This window comes from Hyperolius riggenbachi, chromosome 5 (genome assembly GCF_040937935.1).
Source record: "Hyperolius riggenbachi isolate aHypRig1 chromosome 5, aHypRig1.pri, whole genome shotgun sequence".
In the NCBI taxonomy this organism is placed as follows: Eukaryota; Metazoa; Chordata; class Amphibia; order Anura; family Hyperoliidae; genus Hyperolius; species Hyperolius riggenbachi.
The window spans coordinates 53,290,084-53,303,252 of NC_090650.1; positions in this window are offsets into that span (position 1 = coordinate 53,290,084).

The window sequence follows — 13,169 nt, forward strand, 5'->3', positions numbered from 1 at the left end:
GGTATATGTGCCTGCAGTGTAGGTTAGCCAGGTATATGTGCCTGCAGTGTAGGTTAGCCAGATATATGTGCAGTATATAGGTTAGCCAGGTATATGTGCCTGCAGTATAGGTTAGCCAGGTACATGTGCCCGCAGTATAGGTTAGCCAGGTACATGTGCCTGCAGTATAGGTTGGCTAGGTACATGTGCCTGCAGTATCGGTTAGCCAGGTATATGTGCAGTATAGGTTAGCCAGGTACATGTGCCTGCAGTATAGATTAGCTATGTACATGTGCCTGCAGTATAGGTTAGCCAGGTACATGTGCCTGCAGTATAGGTTAGCCAGGTACATGTGCCTGCAGTATATGTTAGCCAGGTACATGTGCCCGCAGTATAGGTTAGCCAGGTACATGTGCCCGCAGTATAGGTTAGCCAGTTACATGTGCCCGCAGTATAGGTTATCCAGGTGCATGTGACCGCAGTATAGGTTGGCCAGGTACATGTTCCCCGCAGTATAGGTTGGCCAGGTACATGTGCCCGGAGTATAGGTTAGCCAGGTACATGTGCCCGGAGTATAGGTTAGCCAGGTACATGTGCCTGCAGTATAGGTTGGCCAGGTACATGTGCCTGCAGCATAGGTTAGCCAGGTATATGTGCAGTATAGGTTAGCCAGGTACATGTGCCTGCAGTATAGATTAGCTATGTACATGTGCCCGCAGTATAGGTTAGCCAGGTACATGTGCCCGCAGTATAGGTTAGCCAGGTACATGTGCCCGCAGTATAGGTTAGCCAGGTACATGTGCCCGCAGTATAGGTTATCCAGATACATGTGCCCGCAGTATAGGTTAGCCAGGTACATGTGCCCGCAGTATAGGTTGGCCAGGTACATGTGCCTGCAGCATAGGTTAGCCAGGTATATGTGCAGTATAGGTTAGCCAGGTACATGTGCCTGCAGTATAGGTTAGCCAGGTACATGTGCCTGCAGTATAAGTTAGCTAGGTACATGTGCCCGCAGTATAGGTTAGCCAGGTACATGTGCCCGCAGTATAGGTTAGCCAATTACATGTGCCCGCAGTATAGGTTAGCCAGGTACATGTGCCCGCAGTATAGGTTATCCAGATACATTTGCCCGCAGTATAGGTTAGCCAGGTACATGTGCCCGCAGTATAGGTTAGCCAGGTACATGTGCCCGCAGTATAGGTTAGCCAGTTACATGTGCCCGCAGTATAGGTTGGCCAAGTACATGTGCCCGCAGTATAGGTTGGCCAGGTACATGTGCCCGCAGTATAGGTTAGCCAGGTACATGTGCCTGCAGTATAGGTTGGCCAGGTACATGTGCCTGCAGTATAGGTTAGCCAGGTATATGTGCAGTATAGGTTAGCCAGGTACATGTGCCTGCAGTATAGATTAGCTATGTACATGTGCCCGCAGTATAGGTTAGCCAGGTACATGTGCCTGCAGTATAGGTTAGCCAGGTACATGTGCCTGCAGTATATGTTAGCCAAGTACATGTGCCCGCAGTATAGGTTAGCCAGGTACACGTGCCCGCAGTATAGGTTAGCCAGGTACATGTGCCCGCAGTATAGGTTAGCCAGGTACATGTGCCCGCAGTATAGGTTAGCCAGGTACATGTGCCCGCAGTATAGGTTAGCCAGGTACATGTGCCTGCAGCATAGGTTAGCCAGGTACATGTGCCTGCAGTATAGGTTAGCCAGGTACATGTGCCCGCAGTATAGGTTAGCCAGGGATATGTGCCCGCAGTATAGGTTATCCAGGTATATGTGCCTGCAGTATAGGTTAGCCAGGTACATGTGCCTGCAGTATAGGTTAGCCAGGTACATGTGCCTGCGGTATAGGCTAGCCAGGTACATGTGCCTGCAGTATAGGAGGTAGTACCTCAATCCGGTGGCTGAGGGTCCAGGGCAGCGTGCGAGTAAAGTGCTCTCCGGCAACTGCGGGTCCAGGAGCGCTGCGGCGGGCTAAGGGGCGGCGGACAGCATGCGAGTAACATGCCCTCCGGCGACAGTGGGTCCACGAGCGCTCTGGCGGGCTAAGGGGCGGCGGACAGCATGCGAGTAACATGCCCTGTGGCGGCTGTGGGTCCAGGAGTGCTCTGGCGAGCTAAGGGGCGGTGGACAGCGTGCGACAAGCGTGCTTGAAACGTGTCGCAGCTGCACCGCCTCTCCCCTCGCCGCCTCTCTCCTCCCTGCATCCTTATTGGCCAGCGGCCGACAGCAAAATGTGATGAGACACGGCCGTGTTCTACAGCCGCAACATTTAATGAGACGCGGCCATGAGGCCGCGATCTACCGAGAAGGCGGTCGCGATCTACCGGTAGATCGCGATCGACCTATTGGGCAGCCCTGCTCTAATACTTTAAGACACAGACCCTGAACAAGCATGCAGCAGATCAGAGGTTTATGACAAATTTGAGAAGATTAGCTGCATGCTTGTTTCAGGTGTGTGATTTAGACTCTACTGACCAGAAAGATCTGCAGGACAGCCAGGCAACTGGTATTGTTTAATAGGAAATAAATATGGAAGCTTCCATAGGCCTCACACCTCAGCTTCCTTTTAAAGCAGGTCATAAAAACTGAAAATTTACACTTACCTGGGGCTCCCTCCAGCCCACCGTAGGGCGCGAGGCTCCCTGGCTCCTTCCCTGGTCCCGGCTCCGGTTACAGGACGACTTCGGCCTGAAGTGGTCAGGTCTGCTTCCCGCTTCTGTGGATTGCAGCCGGCGTGAGAGTCCAGCGCATGCGTGGTTCTCTAAGATTGTACCGCACATGAGCAGGACTCTCACGCCGGCCGGAGTAATGCTGCAATCCACAGAAGCAGAACTGACTACCTCAGGCCCGAAGTTGACCTGTAACAAGAGCTGGGACCAGGCACTGAGGATGCCGAGGGACCTCACGGCCCACCGTGGGCTGAAGGAAGCCCCAGGTAAGTGTAAATTCTGTTTTTATCACCTGCTCAGGGTCTCTGAAAGGAAAACAGAGATGAAATATAACTAAATATTTATAATTATCTGGGGCTTCCTTCAGCCTCCTTTAGACCGTTGGCTCCCTCGCTGTCCTCCTGGGCCACTCCAATCATCAGCTGATTGGAGTGACCCCTTGGTCTCTTCTTCCAGTCCCCGTGCACTGCGCATGCTTAGTCTGGCCATGCACATGCCCACCATCGCGCTCCCATCACTGGGAGTGGTCTGCACAGGCGCAGAACGCTCTCAGCTATGGGAATGCAATGGAGGTACATGCGCAGTCGGGCCACGCATGTGCTGTACAGCACGACTGAACCAACTGGAGGAAAAGACTGAGCCAGCCAGTTGACACTCGAAGCGGCACGGGAAGATGACGAGGGAGCCAACAGCCTAAAGGAGGCTGAAGGAAGCCCCAGATAAGTATAAATGCTTAGTTAGATTTTGTCGCAAGTACACTTTAAGCAAGTTGTATTTGACAAGATGCCAACTTTGCAAACACAGCCAACTAGGTAATAACATTGAATAAGGTGAAAACTTTGCGCACTGCAAATTATGATGATGGATTACATGATCAGAGGTTACATTCAGTGAAAGAGATACGGTGCTGACCATAATTATTCATACCCCTTGCAAATTTTGACTTAAAGATACTTTTATTGAACCAACAAGCCACTTCTCCAGATAAGGAACACAAAAGCTCGCCTGGCCTTTGCAAATGCTCATCTGGACAAAGAAGACTTCTGGTCATCTGTGTTATGGTCAGATGAAACATAAATTGAATTGTTTAGTCACATTGATCTTTCCTTTATTTGGTGTAAAAAAGAAGCCTTCAACCCAAAGAACACCATCTCCACTGTCAAACATGGTGGTGGGAACCTAATGCTTTGGGGGTGTTTTTTCAGCCAATGGACCAGGGAACCAAATCACAGTAAACGGCACCATGAAAAAGAGGCAGTACATGAGGATTCTCAATGACATCAGGCAGTCTGCAGAGAAACTTGGCCTTGGGCACCAGTGGACATTTCAGCAGGACAATGACCAAAAACACACAGCAAAAGTGTTGAAGAAATGGTTAGCAGACAACAACATTGACGTTTTGGAGTAGTCCAGTCAGAGTCCTGACTAGAATCCAAGTGAGAATCTGTGGAGGGAGCTAAAGATCAGGGTGATGGCAAGAAGACCCTCCAACTTGAAAGATTTGGAGCTCATTGCTAAAGATGAATGGGCAAAAAAAACCTGTGGAGGCATGCAAAAAGCTGGTCTGCAATTATAGGAAGCGTTTGATTGTTGTAATAGCCAATAAAGGCTTTTTTTTATTGATTATTGAGAAGGGTATGAATAATTTTGGAATGGACATTTTATGCTCAAATGTAAATAAAAGTTGAGAAATGTTTCTTTTTCCACAATAATGCCTCTTGTACATCGTCCTATTATCTTTTTGGGATCTTTTTGGGAGACACCTAGGTCGTTTCCCGTCAAAATAATTACTTGCTTGTTGAATAAAAGTAACTTTAATTCAAAATATGCCAGGGGTATGAATAATTATGGGCAGCACTCTATACCCAGAATAAGAAGTACTCTCGTTTAGAATGGCAGGCAAAAATCACTTCGTATCAGGAGGAAATCTATCACTTGATCCTTTAAGCTTCCCTTTGTCCTCTCAATATGATATCATCCTCACTGATGAAGTGAAGTATTCAGACATCAAGCCAGCACAGTGCCACTTTAAAGCGTAACAACAACAACAAATAACATTTGTAAAGCGATTTTCTCCCGTATGACTCAAAGCGCATAAGCATGGCTCAGACCATCGTAGTACAGAGGAAGAATTTTATAAGTCCGGAAATGCCAGGCTAAACAGGTGGCTTTTCAGTCTGGATTTGAATAGCTCCAAGGATGGTGCTGTTTTTACTGGGTGTGGCAGGGAGTTCCAAAGAGTAGGGGCAGCATGACAGAAGGCTCTAGCTCCAGATTTTTTTAGGTGCACTCTGGGAGTGACCAAGTTTATAGAACTTGCTGATCTGAGGTTGTGAGAGGTGTGGTGCAGCTTCAACAAGTCCTTCATGTATCCAGGGCCCAGATTGTGCAGGGATTTGAATGTCAGCAGTCCAATCTTGAAGAGTATTCTCCATTCTACTGGTAGCCAGTGCAGTGAGCCAAGGATCGGTGTAATGTGACAGTGGCGAGGCTGGTTTGTTAGCAATCTGGCAGCAGCATTCTGCACTAATTGCAGGCGACGCGGGTCCTTTTTGGGGAGGCCAGCATAAAGGGCATTGCAGTAGTCCAGCCGTGATGTGATGAAGGCGTGAATTATGGTTGGAAGATCCTCTGAGGGAATCAGATGTTTAATCTTTGCAATGTTCTTCAGATGAAAGTAGGAAGATTTAACTACAGATGAAATTTGGTTTCTGAAACTCAATTCCCCATCGATTAGTACACCAAGGCTGAGCACAAGGTTGGAGCTGTTTATGTCTGAATTCCCAATCCTGATTGGCGTTGCTTTAGGATAGAGCTGTTTTGATGGCGAGCACTGGCTTTGGACAAAAAGGACCTCAGTTTTGTCAGCATTCAGTTTCAACCAGTTTTCATTCATCCATGCCTGTAGCTCAGCTAAAGCAATAGTTTATTTTTGGAGTAGGGTCTGTTCCACCAGGTTTGAAGGACAGGTATAGCTGTGTGTCATCGGCGTAGCAGTGGTACGTCAGGCCATGTCGTTGGATAAGTGTACCGAGTAGATTGCAAACAGCAGAGGGGATAGGATTGATCCTTGCGGCACTCCGAATTGTAGAGGTACAGCGTACCTAAAGTAAATAAAAAAATGTCACCTGAATAGAGGCAAGTCCAGAGGCTTTCCCGATCTTCCTATGCCCCTCCATACCTGTGACAGGTCCCTTTTTCAAAATTTTCATAATGAAGATGGCCACTAATAATAATTCAGGTTGGAGTGAACTCTGAGATTTCTCCCAGTGCATCACTGCTGAATATGCACATCTCCTATTGTTGTCCCTGTAAGCTAGTCACACCTCCAGAACCACTGGAATGCAATGATGTGCCAGCTTTTTAAAGGGACTCCGAGCTCAACATAGAATAGAAAATGGTACTCACCCGGGGCTTTCTGCAGCCCAGTGTAGGTCTGGAGGTCCCGCGCATGTGCCGTACTGTCACGCCGGCCGCCGTGATGTTGACAGCCATGACGTATCAGGAAGAGGAGCCCGACACTCGGGGCCAGTGTCGCCCGGCTACCGCCGTCCAGCCATTTCTGAGGAGCCCTTGGGAGAAGAGCCAGGACACCGGCGTGGGACCTCCAGACCTACACTGGGCTGCAGAAAGCCCCGGTTGAGTACCATTTTCTGTTCTATGTTGAGCTCGGAGTCCCTTTAATTAAACAGAGCCAATGTGGCTTTATGGGGCAATACTTGAAATACCCAGAGTTACAGATTACCCAGCTAGCTCATGGTGAACCAGAACTCCTATGAGTGTGTAAGGGGCTACAATGGTCCTAAAAGCCCCCTTACTAAAATGCTACGGAAAACAAAAGTTTGCTTTCTTAAAACAGAAAGAATTTGCGATAATTCAGGTTGGAGTGAGCTCTGAGATGTCTCCGAGTACTGGGACTCGGAGACATCTCAGAGCTCACTCCAACCTGAATTATCGCATGTAAGGGGCTACAATGGACCAAATTCTTACTAAAATGCTATGGAAAACAATGGTTAATTTGCATATATTCAGCAGTGATGCACTGGGGCATAACTGCTGAATATATGCAAATTAACCATTGTTTTCCATAGCATTTTAGTAAGAATGTGGTCCATTGTAGCCCCTTACTTGCTCCTAGGAGTTCTGGTTGACCATGAGCTTGCTGGTTACTCTGTAACAGTTGGTGATTGTGATAGATAGGAAGCAAACATTGGTGTAGTGAAAGATGTATTGCGATATTTCACTTCCGATCAGAATTATCTGTTCCCTCAAATGATTTTTGGCTAGAAATTGAACCGTTTATTTTTATTTACAAACTATCATTGAGATCAAGGCAGGGGCGTAACTAGACATCACTGGGCCCCCTGCAAAACTTTGGATGCCCCCCCCCATGCAAAACTTTGGATGGGGCCCCCACCCCCCTCGCTTTCTGCACAGCAAAACTGAAGACCAATGTGTTTTCCCCATGCAGATAAAAACACTTAGACTTAAAGGAAATGTCAGGCAATCTATGCTACCCCCAGATCTACTTACCCGGGGCTTCCTCCAGCCCCTTGCAGCCGACAAGTCCCTCGTTGCAGCTCTGCTCCCAGTACATACATAGTATACACACACAGCCATATTATTTTACTACATGAGAGCACATGCTGTATGGAGAAACAACAATGACATGTTGAACATAACATATAGTATTCACTGAAACTTTGGCAAAACATTCAGAATGTCACTGATTGATTCACTCTTATTACGGGATCTTGGACTCAGTATGAGACAACAAGCTCTGAATGAAGCAGCAACAGTTATGCTGGGGATACACGGTACGTTTCTGTACCGTGTATCGAGCAGCTGATCCGGCCAGCTGATAATATTCAGCTGGTCCGATCACGCTGCTCGACCCGCGCCTGCTCGATCCCCGCCGGCAGACAATGGCAGGGAATCGATTTCTGATAAGGAGCGCCGGCGGAGACGAGCGGGGATCGATCCGAGCGGGGATGCGGCTGGGGTCGATCCAGCGGCCGATAACCCGTGTATTCCCAGCATAAGACATCAATCTCCACTCTGCTGTGTTGTACAAGTAATTAGAGGCCATAAGGTCATTAGCCTGTGTGATAAGAATCTAGAATTCCATTCAGAGTGAAAAAGGGAAAGTCTACAACTTTTTTTTCAAAATGTGACTCCGTTCTTTGTTAGGTTGTACATACAGTCATCAGATCTTTGCAGCAGTGAGAGACAGATTTTTTTTTACGAACCCTAGGGAGCAGGGACAGTGTACAAATTCCAGAGTGTGTATGAGTCCTTATCTGTGTTTTGGACACATGCAGTCAATATAACAATGGTGCAAGAGCAGAATAAGTTTTTTCTCTCTCGGTGCCCTTAGCTGTCAGTCTCTCAAACTTTTCCCCCCATGGGCCCCCTGTGGCTTCTGGGCCCCCCTGCAGAGGCATCCCTTGCAGGGTCTATTGTTACGCCCCTGGATCAAGGAACACCTGCTGTCACCTTCTAGTGATCCTTCCCCATTGGCTATGAACCTTCACAAACAATCATTGAGATCAAGGAACACCTGCTCTGCTGTCACCTTCTAGTGATCCTTCCCCACTGGCTATGAACCTGTTGGGAGAAAACCCATTAGTCTTCCACAGGAGGTTTCTCAATGGTCTATTGTCCAACACAAGTGTCTTCTCCTCACATGTTATGGTGAGATCTTTGGCAAGTGTCGCTCCTGATCCACGATTGTTCACTCCACTAGTTCCAGTCACTCGCCCTACGGGACAGCTAAGGGAATAATAGCCCTGCCAATCAAAGCCCCTATGTTCCTTTAGTGTTACTGAGAGGGGTGGAAATTAGTGATTATCTTAGAAGACGCAGTTGGAGGTGAGTCAAATAAAACGGGCGCCAGAGATTTGGGAGCATACAGCAGCTATAACGGCACTCAGTCAGTAATTTTGGTGCCGCCAAAAGACAGAGTTTACATTACCATAAAAACAGACTAATTCCGCCGCCAGCAATAGCTAGATGCCAAATTATATAACTCTTCCGGTACTTTTGCAGGGGTAGGGTGAGCCCGCTTTACTCTGCGCCCAAATTTCCCAGTGCCTTAATTACGCACATACAGTGGGTTGCAAAAGTATTTGGCCCCCTTGAAGTTTTCCACATTTTGTCACATTACTGCCACAAACATGAATCAATTTTATTGGAATTCCACATTAAAGACCAACACAAAGTGGTGTACACGTGAGAAGTGGAACGCAAATCATACATGATTCCAAAATTTGTTTACAAATAAATAACTGCAAAGTGGGGAGTGCGTAATTATTCAGCCCCCTTTGATCTGAGTGCAGTCAGTTGCCTATAGACATTGCCTGATGAGTGCTAATGACTAAATAGAGTGCACCTGTGTGTGATCTAATGTCAGTACAAATACAGCTGCTCTGTGAGGGCCTCAGAGGTTGTCTAAGAGAATATTGGGAGCAACAACACCATGAAGTCCAAAGAACACACAAGACAGGTCAGGGATCAAGTTGTTGAAAATTTTAAAGCAGGCTTAGGCTACAAAAAGATTTCCAAAGCCTTGAACATCCCACGGAGCACTGTTCAAGCGATCATTCAGAAATGGAAGGAGTATGGCACAACTGTAAACCTACCAAGACAAGGCCATCCACCTAAACTCACAGGCTGAACAAGGAGAGCGCTGATCATAAATGCAGCCAAGAGGCCCATGGTGACTCTGGACGAGCTGCAGAGATCTACAGCTCAGGTGGCCGACTCTGTCCATAGGACAACTATTAGTCATGCACTGTACAAAGTTGTCCTTTATGGAAGAGTGGCAAGAAGAAAGGCATTGTTAACAGAAAGCATAAGAAGTCCCATTTGCAGTTTGCTACAAGCCATATGGGGGACACAGCAACCATGTGGAAGAAGGTGCTCTGGTCAGATGAGTCCAAAATGGAACTTTTTGGCCAAAATGCAAAACGCTATCTGTGGCAGAAAATTAACACTGCACATCACTCTGAACACACCATCCACACTGTCAAATATGGTGGTGGCAGCATCATGCTCGGGGGGTGCATCTCTTCAGCAGGGACAGGGAAGCTGGTCAGAGTTGATGGGAAGATGGATGGAGCCAAATACAGGGAAAACTTGGAAGAAAACCTTTTGGAGACTGCAAAAGACTTGAGACTGGGGTGGAGGTTCACCTTCCAGCAGGACAATGACCCTAAACATAAAGCCAGGGCAACAATGGAATGGTTTAAAACAAAACATATCTATGTGTTAGAATGGCCCAGTCAAAGTCCAGATCTAAATCCAATCGAGAATCTGTGGCAAGATCTGAAAACTTCTGTTCACAAACGCTGTCCATCTAATCTGACTGAGCTGGAGCTGTTTTGCAAAGAAGAATGGGCAAGGATTTCAGTCTCTAGATGTGCAAAGCTGGTAGAGACATACCCTAAAAGACTGGCAGCTGTAATTGCAACAAAAGGTGGTTCTACAACGTATTGACTCAGGGGGCTGAATAATTACACACACCCCACTTTGCAGTTATTTATTTGTAAAAAATGTTTGGAAAGATGTATGATTTTCGATCCACTTCTCACATGTACACCACTTTGTATTGGTCTTTCACGTGGAATTCCAATAAAATTGATGCATGTTTGTGGCAGTAATGTGACAAAACGTGGAAAACTTCAAGGGGGCCGAATACTTTTGCAACCCACTGTACAGGTTACAGAATGAGATAGGGACTGTAGATTTGTTATTAACTTGAATACGTTCTTAAGTCGGGACGTTTGAAACCGCTTCTTCAAACTTCCTCTACGGAAATGACATCATCGCAACGGGATCGGGCCGTTCGTATTGGCGGGTCGTTCGTAAGTCGGGCGTCTGTAAACCGGGGACTACCTGTACTTTGGAAGCTCTTCATCACAGTCACCGAGATGACACAGTGGTAAAGTACCTGATAAACACCTTTACATCATCTCTCTGAAGTCCCTCTCATCAAATATGCCCATGTCCTGTCTACAGATTGGCAGCAAGTCTACAGGTAAGGATTGGGAATATCTGAGGAATGGGACTTCACGGAGACAAAGTAGAGGTATCTGCATAATCTTGCTTCTGAGGAGAGTATACAGATACCTTGTTAATTGAAAAGACATGCAAAGTTCAGGTACACATAACTGTGCTCACTTCCCTATTAATGTGTTTGTGTTCCTCCTTCCTGTAAATACAAGGTACTGTCCTTGTAGTGAAATCAGTAGGTGCTGACAGATCTTAATTGAATAAGTACACAATTCAGCAATTCCTTGGTGCTTTCTACTGCTTCACTAACCTGTAGTCACCCAATTCTAAACAAATGCACAGGTGACAACCACCACATATACAGTAAAAATCGTTTTTCAAAAAATGGTGGTTCAAAGCATTTGTTAGTTTTTCATGATAAAAGTTTTGTTAAAATCACGTTGAGGGTCCCTGCACACAGGACCCTATTGCCCTTGACAACACTAATGGTAAAACCTGGGCCGGGCTGGATATCGGGAAATAATCTATTCTGTCCTTCTCTGGAGCAAGTCGCTCACAGCAATCCTTTACTATTATAATTGTTTATTGGATTTATATACAGGTAGTTCCAATATATTGTGCAAAACACTGTAGTAAGCACAATTGCAGTGCATGTACTGTTTGAAGCGATTTTATGCATTTGAGAGCACAGTGTGCATGCATTCTTAGAAACTTTTTTGTAATTTCTGCTGGGTTCACACTAGTTTCAAGTTTTAATCCGCTCGTCCGCTAGTTCCGTTTTGGTCCCGGAGTTAACTCCAGAGTGTGGCCACAATGCACTAAGCTCATCGCCTGTTTTTAATAATGATTCTGTGCTGTTTTTACTGTTATCACCATGGTGATAAAGCAATTAGTATTCACTATGTAATTTACCTCAGGCAAACCCTTTAAAATAAGGATTCTGTCCTTAAGTTAAGGAGTGGTTTCTAAAGTTAAGGTTTTAATCCTTAAAATAACAACATAATTCTAAGTTAAGACAGGATATAAGTTAAAGACAGGATGTTATTCACAGAGAGGAATGCAAGTGATGACAACTGTAAAGTGACTGAGGAATTATAAATCTGGCCTGAGCTGTCGTTAAAGAGGAACTCCAGTGAAAATAATGTAATAAAAAAGTGCTTCATTTTTACAATATTTATGTCTAAATGATTTAGTCAGTGTTTGCCCATTGTAAAATCTTTTAAATCCCAGATTTACATTCTGACATTTATTACTTGGTGACATCTTTACTGTTGGCAGGTGATGTAGCTGCTGCATGATTTTTTGGCAGTTGTATACAGCTGTAAACAGCTATTTTCCACAATGCAACAAGGGTCACAGACAGGAAACTGCCAGGACCATGATCCTCACAGTTTCTTGTGGGAGGGGTTTCACCACAATATCAATCATACAGCGCCCCCTGATGGTCTGTTTGTGAAAAGAAATAGATTTCTCATAAAGTTCAATTCTTGGTCGGAGTTTATCTTTAAGTGGAGTGATACTACAGACTGCAATGTAAAGTGAAGCATTCTGAGCTGTCTGCTTTATATTTTACTAGTTCATGCAGAAGGGGGCTCTGTATATAGAGAGATATACAGCAGGCACACAGAGAAGGAGGGGGAGAGAGACACCAAGCATACACACATACACACACACACAGACCCAGCCACACACACAGCCACAGCCTCTTTCTCTCTCCTTCCCTGGCTGTGCTACAGAGGCTATCTGAAATCATCCTGGCAGAGGGGGGTGGAGCTACATCCTGCCTGCTTGTGTTTCTCCTTTCCCTATCTACTGCATGCGAGAATAACTACAGAGGTGAGTTATAACCGGTTCAGCACCGCAGTCCGAAAATCTCATGCATCCGAGCAACGTTCACCTCCCATTCATTCGCCTATAACTTTATTGCTACTTATCACAATGACTTGATCTATATCTTGTTTTTTCCACCACTAATTAGGCTTTCTTTGGGTAGTACATTTTGCTAAGAATTATTTTTTTCAAAATCTATTTTAACAGGAAGATTAAGAAAGAAATGAAAAAAAATCATTATTTCTCAGTTTTTGGCCATTATAGTTTGAAAATAATATATGCTACCGTAAGTAAAACTCATGTATTTTATTTGCCCATCTGTCCCGTTTAAACGATGTCCCTATCACAATTTATGGTGCCGATATTTCATTTAGAAATAAAGGTGCATTTTTTCAATTTGCGTCCATCACTATCTATAAGCTTATAATTTTAAATAATATAATAACATATTCTCTTGACATGCATATTTAAAAAGTTCAGACCCTTGGGTAACTATTTATGTTGTTTTTGTTTTTTTTTAATTGTATTTTTTATTTTTATTTTTAATAAAAAAAAAGTGTATGTGGGTAATTTTTGGTGTGGGAAGGAAACTGCTAATTTTAAATGTAAAATAATATTTTTTTTTTTATTAAAAATGTATGTGGGTGCAGTTTACTATTTGGCCACAAGA